The sequence below is a fragment of the Ochotona curzoniae genome, unplaced genomic scaffold (genome assembly GCF_017591425.1).
Source record: "Ochotona curzoniae isolate NIBS_2020 unplaced genomic scaffold, NIBS_Ocur_1.0 patch129, whole genome shotgun sequence".
NCBI classification, from domain to species: domain Eukaryota; kingdom Metazoa; phylum Chordata; class Mammalia; order Lagomorpha; family Ochotonidae; genus Ochotona; species Ochotona curzoniae.
In genome coordinates this window covers 26,111-43,290 of record NW_024466672.1, presented here as the reverse complement: position 1 = coordinate 43,290, position 17,180 = coordinate 26,111, and the positions used below count along the sequence as shown (strand labels likewise).

The following is a 17,180-nucleotide window of genomic DNA, read 5'->3' as shown; positions in this document are numbered from 1 at the left end:
GCTTCACCCAAGTCTCACACAGGTGGCAGGGGTCCAAACGTTTGGACCATTCCCACTGCTTTTCCCTGGCCATTGGCAGGGAGCTGGATCAGAAGAGGAGCAGCAAAGACAAACCAGTTCCTATATGGGATGCAGACATGGCACGCAGTGGCTTAACCCACCACACCATAATACCAGCCTCTAACTTTTTATTTTGTAACTTAGAGAATCACATAATTATCAACGTGGATTCTCAGAATGTAAGCTTGGGGATGACCTATACTTTTTCTCATGTGTCATGTAAGTCTATCACCAGGTCAGAGATCTTACTCAAGGCCTATGAAAAAATAACATCTCAGATTGCCTTTCATATTTGCATGTTCAGTCTCCAGTATAACTAACTAAATGAACGAATGACATTCTGGGAAAGCTGACAGAAGAGATCAAAATCACAGGGCATCAACATAAGTCCCAGTATCTGTGAGACCCAGTACAGTTAGCGTCTGCCCATGTTCAATGGATATTTACTACTGCACTGTAGGCTGATTGTAAATATAATGATGGTATCTCCCAAGTAATAGCTATTATGACAGGGTAGTGGAAAATGATATAATTTTAAATGAGAAGGAAAACTTTGGACTAGGCGGATATAATGAGGGGAGGAAGAACTAGACCACAGACGCAGTGGGTGCTACTAAGAAGAATGTTACCATTGCAGGAGGCAATTGCCTAGATTGTCTTGGACCTAGACAAGTGTTCTACTGTTGGGAGAAAAGCAGCCAATAGCAGGTGGGCATTCTTGGCCTGGATAATGCCAATCCAGTGTTATGTAAATCAGTGTGCCAGCATAGCTGCTTATTTTATCTTATTGATTTAAAAGATTTGCAGCAAATGCCATGCAGTGGGGGGCAGGGGACAGACACTAGGCTGGGAAGCCCCCTGCACACACTGGCCCTCGGGCTTACTGTGTGCTGCTCAATGGCAGGGGTGCTGCAGACTACCTGAGGAAGGGGGTCAGGGGCCTGTTGCAGTGGGGGCCCTGAGAGCATGCCTGACAGATGAGGAGTGACCTCATAAGACTTGGAGCTGATAAACCTTGCAAATTTTCTCAACCTCATGCAACGAAGCCGACACAACCCAGAACTAACACAACCACTCAAGTTGTCAGCCTTGCAACATTCTTCTCCACATCGGGGTCCCTAATTCTCATCAAATGACTGGCCCCCATCCCTAGGTGCTGATGTAGTTTGACAGCAAGGAGTGACTGCCTTTCTTTCCCACTGTGGACACATGAGAAAAAAACAAAAAAGAACTGATACATTTGTCCCACCCTCCTCCCTCCCCACCCTAACTGGAGGCCCACATGCTCTACATTTCCCTCAATTTTGTAAATAACATTGAAAATAAAATAAAAGTTCAAACAGAATAGAAATAACTGAAAAAGGATAAAATCATTGCAGGAATAGCACTAAGTTTTCCATTTTAACTCACAGTAAATCTATGGACATACTAGAATCTGTATTAAGTCCCAAAGTAGAAAGAACAGTTCTAGGGGCTGGCATTGTGCTAACGTGGTTTAAGCTGCACATTGTGTTACCAGTACACCATACCTGAGGGCCAGTTCAAATTCTCCTGCTCCACTCCTGTTCCAGCTTCCTGCTGACACGCCCGCCTAGGAAGGGAGCAGCTTAAGTACTTAGTTCCCTGTCACCAATATGGAAGACCAGGATGTAACTCCTGGCTCCAGGATTTGGCCGTAACTGCTATTGCCATTTGCCAAGTGAGCTGGCAGCTGGAAGGTATCTCTCTCAACAGCCCTCTCTGTTACTCTTTCAAACAAATACATACATTTTAGAAAAAAAAAAAAAAGGAAAGCACAGAATAGTTCTACCATCAACATAGTTTAGAAGCTACCTTTTGGAAATCCAGCTCAGGCTGGATTCAACATGTCACCACGGGGAGACCTGCATGGAATTCCTATTGCTGAGATTGAGCTTGCCAAGTCCAGGTTGTCATGGCCACCTGGCTGCAATCTCTCTCTCTCCCCACATCCTTCCCTTCTTGTCACACCGCCTTTCAAATAAATAATTCAGTACACAAATTTTAAAAGACACTTACAGATCCTTTGTCTCTTTCTAGTGCTGTTTCATCATTGCGAGTGCTGCCTGTTTCCAGATCCATCTTGGTCCTTTTTCTCATATTGACATTGTCCTCTTGTTTATGAACATTCACTTGCATTTCCAACTCTGGTTTTCTGTTCTTGAATAACTCTTCCAAGACTTCATCTTCTATGGCCCGATCATCCATTTCTTTTCTCTTTTTAGTTATTAGCTTTTCCGGGCAAAGAGACTGATGAGCAGAATTTTTCACATCAGATTTGAAATTGTTCACTAGAATCAAGTTATCTGTTTCTTTGTCAAGAGGCTCATTCTGAGATAGATGCTGCTGTGTGTTTTCCCATATTAAGACTGGGGCAGGTTGGGTTTGTTCTAGAAGAGAACAAGACATTTCTGTTCGTGCTGACTTGGATGAAGACATTTCTTGATCTTCTCCATCTCTTTCCCTTAGATTTCAACAAAGAAAAGACACAAACAGATCATGAGTACAGTTAAGTAATTTTTCAGTTAGGTAAGATTTACGGTTCCTTCCATCTAACTCACAATGTATTCTTGATTTTCATAATTAATACTATCACTGGAAACCAACCACAGACATTTGAAAGCATTTCATATTTATACACATTCTACAGTTGTGATAGGACTAATGGACCTTGTGGCTCAAGCAATATGGAAATCCATATTTTCTCTGCTGAAGCAGAACTGATTAATCACTGCTGAGAAAAAGGTAAAAACAACAACAAAAAAAGTCTAAAAATACTCTGCTGCCAGGAGACAGCAGCTGATGTGTAATGTAGGGAATTGTGGGCAGTGAACATTATCCAAAGGATAAAACTTGACAGGTTAACTCACTTTAAGTTAACAAATCAGAGTAACTAAATCTTCAAGATGCTACTGACGTTCAGTGCATTTACTGTGTGACCGGATCACGAAAACACAAAGACCTAGGTCCCTGCTCTCACATGCTTACTGGATTAGTGCTGAACTGGACCCGTGAAGGAGATGTTTAACACTGATTTAATATAAGGCTGTATGACGGGCAGAATGACTAAGAGAATTTTATAGTAACTTAGGTGATCAGAATTCAAACCAGGGAGCCGCAGCTCAGACAGGAAGGGAAGGACTGAAAAGATACTAAGAAGCAGCAACACATTCATCTTGAGAGGCACAGAAGAGTTAACCACAAGGGAAATGATCACAAACAACAACCAAAAAAACCCAAAAAACCAGAACGACCCCCCAAAATCAGAATGCTTAAAAAACATACAAAAATGTGTAAAGAAACTCTCTCAGGGCCAAGTCAGACAGATCTAAGAACCTGGATAGGCCACTATTGTGAAAAACAAATGAAGACTACAATAAAGAGAAAGATTTAACTGTTAAGCACTAGGCAACTGTGTCCAAGGATGTCCCTTATAGATGATGCATTGCTGGTTAAGAGACAAGCCCTACAAAATGGCAGAAACATCAAGGATCTGTTTTAGAAAATATTCATTGATCGAAAGGCAAACACACTTCATGACAGAGTGATATAGACAGATCTCTTTCATACATTAATTAATTCCCCAAATGGCTGTGCAGGCCCAAGTCAGAACCCTGCAATGCCATGCAGCTCTTCCATGTGGGTGGCTCGAGACCAAGTACTAGGGACCTACACTAGCAGGTAGCTGGAATGAGGGCAATGCAACCAGGACTATTACAGAATTCTTGATTATCGCAAGCATCAACTGAATGCACTCTGCACAACAACGCTAGTCCAGCAATAATCATCTTGAACAGCTTCATGGTGACTTTAGAAACAAAAGGGAAGGGGCCAGCATAATGGCTCAAGTGGCTAATTCTCTGCTTGCAGCGCTGTCATCCTGTATGGGCACCGGTTCATGTCACTGCTGCTCCACTTCTCATCCAGCTCCCTTCTTGTGGTTTGCAAAGGTGGTGGAAGATGGCCTGCATCCTTGGGACTGTGCAACCCCACATGGGAGACACAGAGGAAGCTCCTGATCTTGCCTTCAGATCAGTTCAGTCCCAGGCACTGCAGCCATTGGGGAATGAATCAGCAGACAGAGGATCTTTCTCTGTCTTTCCCTCTCTCTGCAAATTTGCCTTTTCCAAGAAAAATAAGCAAAATCTTAAAAAAAAATCCACAAAAAGTAATTTCATCTAGGAGAATTATTATCCACAAGCACACGCAGAGGCAAAATAGGACTAAAGAAAATGCCAACTATATAATAATAGAAAAACAAGATTTTCTAGAGACACAGGAAAGTCATCTAAACATTTACCTTTTTTTAGGAAATGGTTGAAAGTAGTTTTTGATGGAGTTAGTCTGCTGCTGAGAAGCCCATTTTCTACCTTTATGTTCACCTGCAAACTTTGTTGGTGAACCTTGAGAGTCTGACATTTGCTTCCTTTCCAGAGTATTTGATACTTGATTATGAGAACCTGTTTGGGGAGGTTCCTTTACAATGGATCTTTCCGTGCAAGTGTTACAGACTTTTGTTCCAATCTGCACATCTGGATTTCTTTTGGCCTTTCACTCAAATCCATACTGTAGCAAAAGGAAAAAAAATGCAAGTAGGTAATCAAGTTTACAGCAAATTTATCTACAAATAAGGATGTTGGAGAGGTCTAAAGTGATGTAACTTTAGGAGCAAAGTCCTGACAGACACTATTTCACTGGACTGATGTTACCGTCCAAGGGAGCAGCTAGGGTCAGACAAGCCCCAGGAGGAAGAGTTTCATCCTCACAAGCATGTATTTTCAGGCATGCTCTAACAGATAAACAGCCTACACAAGGAAAATCTACTTTGTCTCTTATTATAGATCAAATGAAGCGATAACCATAGATAAATGCTTATTTTCTTTCTAAAATTATTTCTAAGTAAATGTGCCATAATAAAAAAAATTGAGAAAAATCTGTCATTCCAATATCACATGTAAAGAACTATTTATATCACTCTAGATGGGCTGATGTTGATATTCCAGCCAGATGGCATCTCTAGAACAGAACAGAACTCCATACACTGGCAGAAAATAGTTTAAAGACACAGTTTTACAGCATATGGTTGGATAATGCCAATGCTATTATTTTCACACACACACATTCACCCATAGCACAACAGGTAAACTTGTCATTCAGCATCCAAAATAGTGTCTCTGTTTAAAAAGTTAAATCTGACCTCAATATAAATGTAAGTATAGCAATAACTAAATACAGTCCAATATATGAGTAGGGATAGCTCAAATACTTAACACGAACACTTCATTGAGGAGTATTTAAAATAAAATAAATTATCTTGAATAAAAAGTATAACAGAGCAAGCTAATCTAATGCATTCCAAAGAAAGTCATCTCAAAAAAATAAAACCCCCAAATGCTTAACAAACATAAAAGCACTAAATAAGCTATCTTTATAGAGAAATATTTCAATTGTAAGTAATTCTGTCAATGGGAGCATCTCCTTTTAAGAAATCGAGGTAGTTCTATGGGATCCCTGGATCCTTGTCCCTTCCCTCTCCTCCCACTTCTTCCCTTTCCCCTCCCATTTCCTCTCCTTCTCTGTCCCCTCCCCTCTCCATCCCTCCCTTCCCTTCTTCTCTGCTCTCCCCTCTACACCCCTCCTTTACTCTCCCCTCCTTTCCTCTAACCTCCCTACCTCTCCCCTCCTCTCCCACTGCACAGAAGAATGACAACCATCCTGGATGGGATGGCGTGGGCAGCACAGACTTCATCATGCTGAGAATGGCACAACATTTGAAGCTTACAAAATGTTTTTTCCACTTAACCATTTTTGATCATAGTTGACTACAGATAATAGAAGCTCCAAAGAGAAAACTACGGATAAAGGAAAACTACCATTGTTTCAAACTTATATCACAAGTGACAAAGCTGTGTAATTCTTTCTAGTCTACAAGACACAGCTGAAGGAAATGAAAAAAAGAAATTCACCATAAGCCAAGCATCTATAGTGCTGGCTTCCATGCCACAAAGGCAAAACTGAGTAGATGCAACAGAAAAGCCCAAAGGCTAAAATACTTAGTTGCTGGTCCCTTACAGAAAATTGATGACTTCTATTCTGTCACCTTCCCTGCCATCCTACTTTCCCACGCTTCATCTCCTAAGAGATGATGTGATAAAGGCACTGACTATTTCTTCATCATACTAATCTATCATTAATCTAGTGGCAGCACATTGGCAAAAGCTTGTTAACACAGATGCCTTACCACGTATCTACTTGCTCTGACTCTGTGTCAACGACATACGTTGTAGTGTTCACTGGGAGACTTGGCCTTAGTTTTTCATCAACCAATAAGGCTTGTGAAAGGCTTGGCCCTGGAGTCGTTGTCTTTGCTCCTGTAAATCACACAAGTGAACAAGTGGAAACAAAACAAAGCAAAAACAATCACAAGGGCGAGAACCAAGAGAGACATTTAGTCTCTGCATTTCCACAACTACCACACTGGACCAAAGCACCAGCCTCTTTTTCACCTTGAGCTTTTCACTTGTACCCACCCTTCCACTACAGACCTTAGGAATCCATTCTCCACACAAATCCAGGCTAATCCTTCTTGTCTACCTGGACACTCTGTCACACAGACATATAATCTGCCTTCTCCCTCGTTCAGGATGCACTTCAGTGAAGCCCTCCACGCCTGCCTCACTACAAGAGCTTGTCCTCAATCACTTTCTCTTCACCTTGCTTTACTCTTCTCTTTCTTTGTACTTGGCCCTATCTGAACTGAGGCAGTAGACTGATGTTTACTTTGGAATCCTGAGCTTTAGGATATAAAATTCATTAAAAGAGGCCTGCATTACTTTATTCACCAAGGTGTCTTCAACACCAGAACAGAGCTTAGTACCTGATAGCCACGAATATTTACTAAGTTAATAAATGTATGCATGTATAAACAAATGTTTTCAAGACTGCAAATGCAATCAGTCTTAGAAAGCATACCAGTACCTAGCACATACACAGACTATGACTAAATGATAAAGTTGCTAAACCACAGAATAATGTTTTAATTACCTAAACTGGGCTGGTGCTGAGGATCACAATAATTCTCTGTAGTCATGAAAATAACTGCCAATCCAATTTCTGCTTCAGGAATAGGTCGAAGACCCTGTCTAGCAGGACAAAATATTAAGATTACATCATGCAAAATCAATCTTATGTTTCTCCCTGAAACCATAATTTTTTGGCGTGAACAGAATTTCAAACACAGACCTAGCTTCCATTAACAATAACACTGCAGCAGTATATTACATTAGACAAGTCTATCGTACTTTATGAAGTCAGGTAACTATCTGCAAAATGAAAAAAAAAAGTCAGAAAAAGATACAGATCTTTATAGTCATAAATTTCTATAATTTTTACAGTGAGCAGAAAATACTAATTCCAAGATGAAAAAATAAGATAGTATTATAAATTACTCTATGATGACAATGATACAAGAAAAAGGGAAAAAAGAAAAGAAGTAGAAAGGACTACATACAAGCTATAGCTATACATGTGCTACTTCTGCACTTCAAATAAACTTCGACAATCGAATGTATTAAAGTATCCCCTTTTGGGGGGCGGGTTATTTATTTTTATTGGAAAGGCAGATTATCTTCTGTCCTCTGGTTCATTCCCTAAATTGCCACAATAGCCGGAGCTGAGCACATCCAAACCCAGGAGCTTCTTTCAGGTCTCCCACATGGGTACACAGTCCACAAATTGGGCCATCTTCCATTGCTTTTCCAGGACATTAGCCCGGAGCTGGACGGGAAGTGGACACCAACTGGCATCTACAGGGGATCCTGGAGCTTGTAAGGGGAGGATTAGCCACATGAGCCACTGCCCTGGGCCCTGAAGTATCTTCTTAAAGGAATCTCGTGGTATACCAATTTGCTGCTATTTTACACTGTGAATGACTGATTTTACAAAACAAAGATAATTATGAACTGAACTTTAAAAAGGGTTTAAGTACAGGTATAATCCTAAAAATTTTATACTCAAACATTTTGAAGATATTACAACCAGCTGATCACAAATACCTATATATCTTTTAGGCAACTTAAAACTAGTATTTAAATGCCCCGTTAAGTTTTTTAAAACTATAAATTATAATATGCAATTTGTTCTGAAGAGTCAGTACCTGAAATATTTAAGTATTAACAATGCTATACAGAAAATACGGCACTCTAAGCGGGAAGACAAAAGAAGCATCTTTCATATTATTAAAATTGTTGAATATTTATCTGAGAGGCAGACACAGAGTTTGCAAGCTTTGACCCACTAGCTCATTTAAATAGGCACAATGACTGGGGCTGGGCCAGTTGCAAGCTCAGTAACTGAGGAAGCAATCCAGCTCTCCCATGGCTTTGGCAGCGGCCCAGTTACTGGACACTGTTGCTTCCCAAGATCTGTACTGTTGGGAAGCTAGAGTCGGGAGGCAAAATAAGGAACTGTATCCAGGCACTCTGATGTGGGAGAGTGGCATCTTCATTAAAGCATTCAGCTAAATGCCTGCCCCACTGCTTCTGAAATCAATAAAGAGAGTAATGTGGTCACCATTACTACATTTATTCAACACTGCTCTCACAGCTCCAAATAGAACAAAACATACAAGGAGAGAGAAAAAAACAGATCAGAGGCTCAGGGATTAGGAAAGAGAGCAGACGTGTTATTATCTGTAGGTACAATTTATACAAAACAGGAATAAATGACTAAGGGTTAAACGGGAGTCTAAGGAGGTGGCTGCACACAGGATGAATATCTAAATGTCAGCACTTTACAAACATCAACAGCAAATAACCAGAAAGGACCATCAGGGAGACAGTATCATGCATCTGCATAGTACCATAGGGTGCCTACTATCTACAAATGAATCTAACAAAAAATATTAAAATGTCCACACAAATCACTAAAATTATAGTGATTTATAAGGGTCTTTAAAAGGCCTAAGCGAATGGTTAGGGACATCATATCCAGATACTAATCAACACCTAATTCTACTTCGTGCACATACATTCAGTGGAATTCCTAAAAGTCCAACACAGCTTTTGAGACTGTGATTCTAAACGTACATGGAAAATTGAGAAGCAAATAATAGCTGGGATGCGTCTGAAGAAGTGGAGAAAAAGTCTCCCAGCAGAGAGGAATTCACTGAAGTGACAGCAATTACGACAAAGTGGTAAATGTGGCATGACACATTCATCAGTGGAATAAAACAAAGGTAAAAGCATAGCTGCACATGTAGGAACTTTGTTATGCAACAGAAAAAAAAAACAACCATGAAAAGCAAAATAAGACTAGTAAAAAGTCAATAAAACATGAGCATTTTCTGACCTACAAAAATATTTCTTAAACATAAACAAAATCACTGACTACAAAAGTTGTCAATTTCACTACAATAAAACTTAAGGGCTTTTTATTTATCATCACACTAAAAACATGTGCTCCAAAGTTACAAGTTGTAAACATTTCACAGATTTTGCAATACTCCTAAGTAAAGAAACAAACAAAAAAGAATTAATAAAAAGTTTCTATAAATGTAAAAAGAACACAGAAACATGCAAATACTAAGATGGCCTGTGGGCTCAGCACGATGGCTCAGTGGCTAAATCCTTGCCGTGCAAGCGCCAATATCACATACAGGCGCTGGTTCATGTCCTGGCTGTTCCACTTCCCAGCCAGCTCCCTGCTTGTGGCCTGGGAAAGCAGTCCAGGATGGCCCAAAGCCTTGGGACCCTGCACCCATGTGGGAGACCAGGAAGAAGCTCCTTTCTCCTGGTTTTGGATCAGCTCAGTTCTGGCCGTTGTGGCCACTTGCTGTGTAAAGCAGTGGAGATAAGATCTTTCTTTCGGTGTCGGTCAGGTTGCCTCTGTAAATCTGCCTTTCCAGTAAAAAATAAATAAATACATGAATCTCAACCAAAAAAAAAATGGCCTGGTATTTGCACCACATCTTTATTCTCCAGACATTTATTCACAAATTACTCTTTACATGAAATGTTTCTAAAAGTCTATTTTTTTAAACAAACACTGTAAAGAATGCAAATATTCTTTGATAGTTCAAGATGTAACCAACAGTTAAGATTTTTTTCTTTTTTGAATGTGAGAATGAGGGCAACGGAGAGTCCACAGCCAAGTCTGTGCCAGGCCAAAGCTAGGAGTCAGGAACTCCATTCTGGTCTCCCATATGGGTAGTAGCTGCCCAAGTACTTGGTACATCTTCTGGTGCCTTCTTACGTGCCTTAGCAGGACGCAGGATCTGAAATGGAGCAGCCAGGACTGGAACAAGCCCTCTTATAAGGCATACTGCAGTGCTGCAAGCATGGTTACTTAACTTGCAGTGCCACAACACCAACTCCAACCATCTTTTCCAAACTCCAAGACTTCTCTGCCTATCCCAGAGTCCTTCACCCTTATCCTGGCCCCAAAACAAATAACAGGGGCAAAGACTATAGAAGCAAATGTCACCGTATGACCAAGGTTGTCAGTCCAACCTTGTACTCCACTGAGGGTTGGATTCTTCCCAGCATTTATGTATGTGGAAAGCAACATGCACTGCTGAAGAGCCTGGACTAGAGAACTAGACGCCTGGATCCCTATTCTGGTTATGATGCTCTACATCTTCTAGTCAAGTCCTTTCATCAGGTACCTCATCTACATAATGGAATCATAACAGTAAATAACGCTTGTGAGGATTACATATTTGAATATACTAACCTTTTCTATAGATTTATGTAATTTTTAAGTGATAAATGGTATCACTCTTTTTCTGCTTGGTACATTCACTACCTGGCTCTCTGCCACAGGCTCTCTCATCACAGGAAAAATGTTGCCTGAAAGGGGCCTTCTCTACTTATTTTGCCTTTATGTTAAAAAACAAACAAAAAAGGTTTAGGCTTTAATTTATAAGGCAAAGTTAGAGAGAAGTAGAGACAGAGAGATCATCCATCTGCTGTTCCCCTAACAGCTATAATGGGATGCAGAGCTGGGTCACTCCAAGGACAGAAACCTGGAGCATCTTCCAAGTCTTCCACATGGTGCAGGAGCCTAAGTACTGTTGGACAATCCTCTGCTGCTCTCACAGGCAGATAACTGCACTGGAAGTGGAGCCGCCAGGATTCAAACAGGCACCCATCTCAGATGCCAGCACCACTAACCCACACACCATGGTACTAGCAGGAGGGGCCTTCTATATTTAGAATGGACTTTTCCACTTGGCCCTGTTACCTAGTTTCCTTCATGCACACACATAATTATGGGCCTACTTTATCCTTCTCTCTCTCTCTAGACAGTAAGCTCCACTAATGGCAGAGATTATGATTATCTTGCTAACCATTAAATTCCTGGTGTACAAAATATAATGAAGCAGTACATTTCTGTATTAGCAATACAATAATTTTGCTTTTCTTAAATTTTTTTTGTTGTTTATAAAAAAAAGATTTACTTGCTTTTATTTGAAAGGCAGAGTGATAAAGAGAGGAGGAGAGACAGAGATCTTGCATCTGATGGTTCACTCAGCAAATGGCTGCAATAGAGAGCTGGGCTGGTCTGAAGAGCCAGGATCTTCTTGCTGGTACCTCTCATACATGCAGGGGCCCAGGGACTTGGGCCATCCTGCACTGTCTTCCAGGCTTAGTAGCAGGGAGCTGGATTCCAACTGGAGCAGCAGGGACGCAAATTGGCACTCATATGGGATGCTGACACCACAGCCTAGTACATCACGGTAACGGCCCCTGAAATTTATTTTCTAATTAGCAAACCCACATGAGGAAAAAGAAAAGCAATCGCCATCGTCAGAAGGACTCTGGGAACAGGACAACTGAATCTCTAAGAGAGCTGGTGATGAATTTCTCGGGCATATCTGCACTCAAGGTCCCAACTATGTATCTTCTTAGGTGAGTATAAATTTAGTCAACAGACTAGCAAACCTGGTATTTCCATTGTGAGAAGTTGGTGTGATGGAGGGGGTGAACAATTCACTAGAGAGAGTGAGCAGAGCTAGGGTAACTGAACTCACCCTGCAAGGAGGCAGGAGACAGGCAGGTCCCCACGGAGTGGCTGACAACTGTGGCCACACAGAAAGTGACCTGAGGGGTGCACCTGCAGTGCAGTCCCTTATTCCTTATGCTGACTGCCACCACATGCTCAGAAGGGAGCAGTGGGTGGAACGCCTCAGGCTGTCTGTTCCAATGTTGACCAATTAAAGAAGCATACTTGTAGCTACAATTGGTCCTCAGCTAGGATGAGCTTTCTCTGGTCCACTAGATTTTCCAAGGTAAGTAATTAGCGATTTTGCCCTGTGCTGGGGAATATATAGCCTCCGTCATCCTAGAGGACTCCACCAAGTGCTCCAGGAACACCCTCCACAATTTCACAAATCCTTTTAAGCTTCAACAACACTGAGACTGTGGATCCAGTGGCACGGTGGCTAGGTCTGAGCTGCTTCACTTCCAATCCAGCTCCCTGCTGATGTGCCTATGAATGCAGGGGAGGATGGCCCCAGTGCTTGGGCGTTTGTACCCACGGGGAAGAAGCTCCAGGCTCCTGCTTTTGGATCAGTCCAGCTGCAGTCACTGCAGCCACGTGGGAAGATCTCTTTCTGTCTCCCCCTTTTCCCTTCTATGACCCAACCTTTCATATAAATAAATCTTAAAATAAAAATAATAATATTGCTAAGATTGTTAACCAATAAAAAGCTGATGGCAGAATGGCAGAAACCCTTGACTGAACGTATCTATTGACTCTATCAGCACTACAAATACTAAAGTATCTGACCTTTATTTTTTTCTTGTCTCCTCAAAATTACATTATAAAGGAAGAAAAATTTTTATATGACTTTTAATATGTAGTTATGAAAGGATGAATACATTTCAGCTTTAAGCAACTTCAGAAAGAAATTATCTTGAATTTTAACCTTAACTATATCATATTCAGCAAAAAAGCTTAATACGACTTTATTGATTCAGAAAGGCTAAATACAAATTCTATTACTGTAAAAAAAAAAAAAGAGGCAGAAAACATGCTGATAAAACTGTTCCTAGCACACCAAGTCACAATCAATTTTCAAGTAAACCACATGGCATAACTATCACAAGAATTCTTGTATCTAGGAAGCATCGTCAAAAGTTCATGGAAACTGTGTTATGAAAACACTACCTATGAGTTTTCAAGTGCTTTTCCCAAATGAATGTATTTTAAGGTCATTCTCCCCAAAATTCTGAAGTATTCTAGTAGTTTTACATTGCTAAATGAAGTGTAATCAAAATGTCACCTAAAACTTCCCATTTGCATTTTAATTTAAAATAATAGTGCTGTACCTCTGAAGCATCTCCATAATTGAGTGAATCCATTTTTTCTGAGAGTCAGGAATTACCATTTGTGTACTGGTTATTGCTGTATCAATAACACACGTTCCAGGAGCTGAAAAGAAGCTATCCTCTTCTTCATTTTCTTCTGTTATCAACTTAGCTTCTCCACCTCCAAAGACAACTGCTGAACTTAGTTTCTTATACTAAAAATGGAAAGAAACATGTTTTGTCAGCCAAAGTGTCCTGAGATAACTTTTACTATGTAAAAATTGAATTTGGAAAATAAAATTGAATTGGAATTTAAACAGAATTGGTTCTACTCCTAGAATAGATCATTTGAGATTTCATTTTGGGCAGAATCCTTACTCAGAAGTTCTCCATGCAGCCCTGGAACCATTACCTTGTCCACATCATCGTCATCATCAGACTTACTCTGTCGGCTTACCAGCATGACTTTCTGCAGTAACAAAGTGTTAGGACCCTTGTTTGGCACAGAGAAGACACTCTATGGATGCTTACTGACTGACTAAGCCAGGACAAAGTTTCCTGTCCTCTGTGTTTACATATTTATATAAACCAGCTCAGTTACCAGGTATTAAGAAATATAATTATATACATGATCACCTGGCAGACGCTGGTGCCTGCACTTCACAATTCTGTACAAAAATTCTCAAATCAAATACCTTATCAGTGTGAGAACAATAGCACGTGTTGATTTATGGTCTTCTTTAGGAAAGTATAATTTCTAACATTACCTGCTTGGCATTTAAAAATACAAATGTTTTTCCTTTGAAGATCTCTTTTCTTTCCTGCCGCCCCGACAGATCAATATTACTATTTCCAATGGCTGGTTCATCAATAGGTGGGTAAAAACTGTAAAAGTTTGTAAAGCATATTGTAGTTACAGACTACTCTGCATGCTTACTAATAAATTGATAAATTTCTGCTACCAGAAAAGCATAATTTCCATAAAATCACAACAACTTATTTTTAAAGTAAGATTTTGTTTTAATTTGGTACAAAATGACCAAAAACCATCCATGTGCCTTTTCAGGAACTATAGTGAGAGGTACTGCACAGCACAGCAGGACTGGCTTTCAGTTCCTCAGAATAACCAAGGTAGACAATCATAATCAGACACATGGGAAACACACATGACTCAAACAGTTAATGTGAATTGCAAAAGGGTGAGAGAGAAGATCAAATTCTATCAGCAGCTCGTGTTTACTGGGGAGCCACTCTGTGTTACTAAGGCTCACATTTAGTTCTGTGAACACTACCGTAATATTGTTTCAGAGCATTTTAGAAAAGCTCACAATAGTTTAAAACTTTCTCTAGAGTAAAGAACCTATTTTTCTGCTCTTTAATAAGATGCTATAATACTTTTTTAAACGTCTGGGGAAATGAGAAGAAAGTAAGTAGGAAGTAAAACTGAACAGATAATTCTTAAAATTTTATTAGGCCATTCTTTGAATTCTCTAAGAGATTTTGTTACAGTTGATGCAGCTTGTCCCTTTAGCTCCCGGTAAAACATTTAGCCCAACATAAGGATGACTACAGGGAACAAGACAGGAAGAGGCAATTCACAACATTTAAGGGTTAACTCTCTTCAGAGAGCAACAACCAATAGGACAATATTGCAATCTTAATGGTGATCAAAGGAGGTAGAACTGATTTCCCTGCTTCCTCCTTCCAGCTGCCATCTCGCTCCGCCTCCATTTCTCCTTGGCCACACAGAATATGACACATCTCCTAAAGTAAAGCTGAGTCTTGACAGAAAAGTGGAAAATTTATGACAACTTGAAGAATAGTAGCATTTCTCAATTCCATCACAACAAATGCTCTAAGTGTATCCTGAAATGATTTCTGCAAGCCAAAATCTCGGGGGACTGGGTTATCCAGAAGATCACCACAGATTTCACTGACAATATAAAATTCGAGCTACCATGTTAACTCTCCTGTTTCTAAACAACTTTTAAAATTACAGTTCACTTTTAGCAGTTTACTGTATCTAAGAAAAGAGTTAACTGTAGTTTAGTTCAAAGGATTTAACATTCTTTCTACACTGAACTAGGTTTCTAAAAATAAGCATAGAATTTACCTTCAGCTTTTCCTAACAACTTTTTTTTTCCTAACAACTTTTCTTTAACCGGCGCCCATATGGGATCTTGGTGTGTTCAAGGTGAGGACTTTAACCGCTAGGCCAGGCTACCGGGCCCAGTACATTGTTTTAATCCCAGAATTTTAATACCTAAATTTGTAGTCCACAAATTGAGAGATGTTTATACTTGTTGGCAAGGCCCACGTTGCCAGGAGGGACTAGGGTTATGAGACAGACAAGACAGACAACACACACAACACACCTTGCCTCATTCTTGTGAAGAGAATGCCAGTTTATTCAAAGTCAAGTTGCATCTTTATAGTCTGCTTGGCCCCTTCCAGCACTTTCCCAATGATCCAGCAACACCTAAGCTCCCCTGAGGACATGTAAAAAGGGGAAGCAGGAAGGAGGGAAATTGCAGTCAAGCCAGGGGCTAAATGTATCAGGCCAAGATTGCCCATCCTGTTACACATTTGAGAAACAAGCTGAGCTGTGGAGTTAACCCTTGGGAGACCGGGGCCTACAGGAAAGATCTTCCTCTGTGTATATCTGACTTTGTAATAAAAATAAATCATAAATATTTTAAAAATTCCACAATGTACCTTGGTTTACTTTAGAACACTGTGCAATTTGAAACTCAACACTAGGTACAATCTACCTTGACAAAAACACAGATATAGGTAAGAACTACCCTGAGCAAAGAACACCAACGCATTAGTAGGTAGCTGGAGAGAAAGCCGTACTTGACCTGGCACACAGACTGTGATCTCAGCTTCACCCCTGTGCTCCAACTCCAGAACAAACACAGATGATTAATAACACAGTGAGAAAAAGCGAGCCATGTTCTGAACTTCATATTCCTAGATGAGCCTTTCATTTCTCAGTGTACTGATAAGAACAGAGATTAGTGAGAACTATACAACTAATTAAAGTCAGTATTTCTGAAGTAATATTTTCAAGAAGTTTCAAAGCATTTCTGGTGCTCCAGTGACAGCTGGTAAGTAAACTAGAAAACACAAATATAATCTGATAGAAATATAGATTAGAGGCAGGCTGCTTCAATAGAAGGCTGCCAAATACAAAGTGGCATAAAAATATTTAAAAATAAACTTGGCCTGATTGTATAAAATGTTAAGAGCCATAAGTAAAATAATGTTTTCATAGTAACTGGCACACATTATCCACATATTTATGTAAAGATAATCGAGAAATACTTTTTACCATTTACATCATATACTTGTACATAAATGTTTATCTCATCTTCAATAAATTTCTTCTAAACCACGATAATTCATTTTGCTTTTGTCTTTTAAGATTTTTCAAACACACTGAGCACGGATTTCTCCAAACACACTGAATACAGTGAAATCAGTATCCCCAGCAACAACTACTCCCCCAGGACCTGCACAGCTCCCTGTTTCATCAGTGTGCTGGGAGCATGTTCCTGCTTTCTCGAACCACTTACTACACTGCTTCTTTACATGATCTCTAAAAGCTTAGCCCAAGGGGCAGCTACAACTTGCAGGTGTGCGGCACAATGCTTTGCCTTGGATTTTAACTGATTATATATGCTGTTCTCTACTAGTACAAACTTCCTAAATGTTCATGTACTGAATGTTTCAGATTGGTGTGTTTATTAGGCCTAAAACCTAATGGCAAGCTAGTGAGGTCAAACTTGT

General features: G+C 40.1%; 1 pseudogene; it reads right to left on the bottom strand.

Moving 5' to 3' along the window:
• The window catches only part of LOC121166339, a 41,184-nt pseudogene that overhangs the window by 7,905 nt on the left and 16,099 nt on the right, over nt 1-17,180 (bottom strand).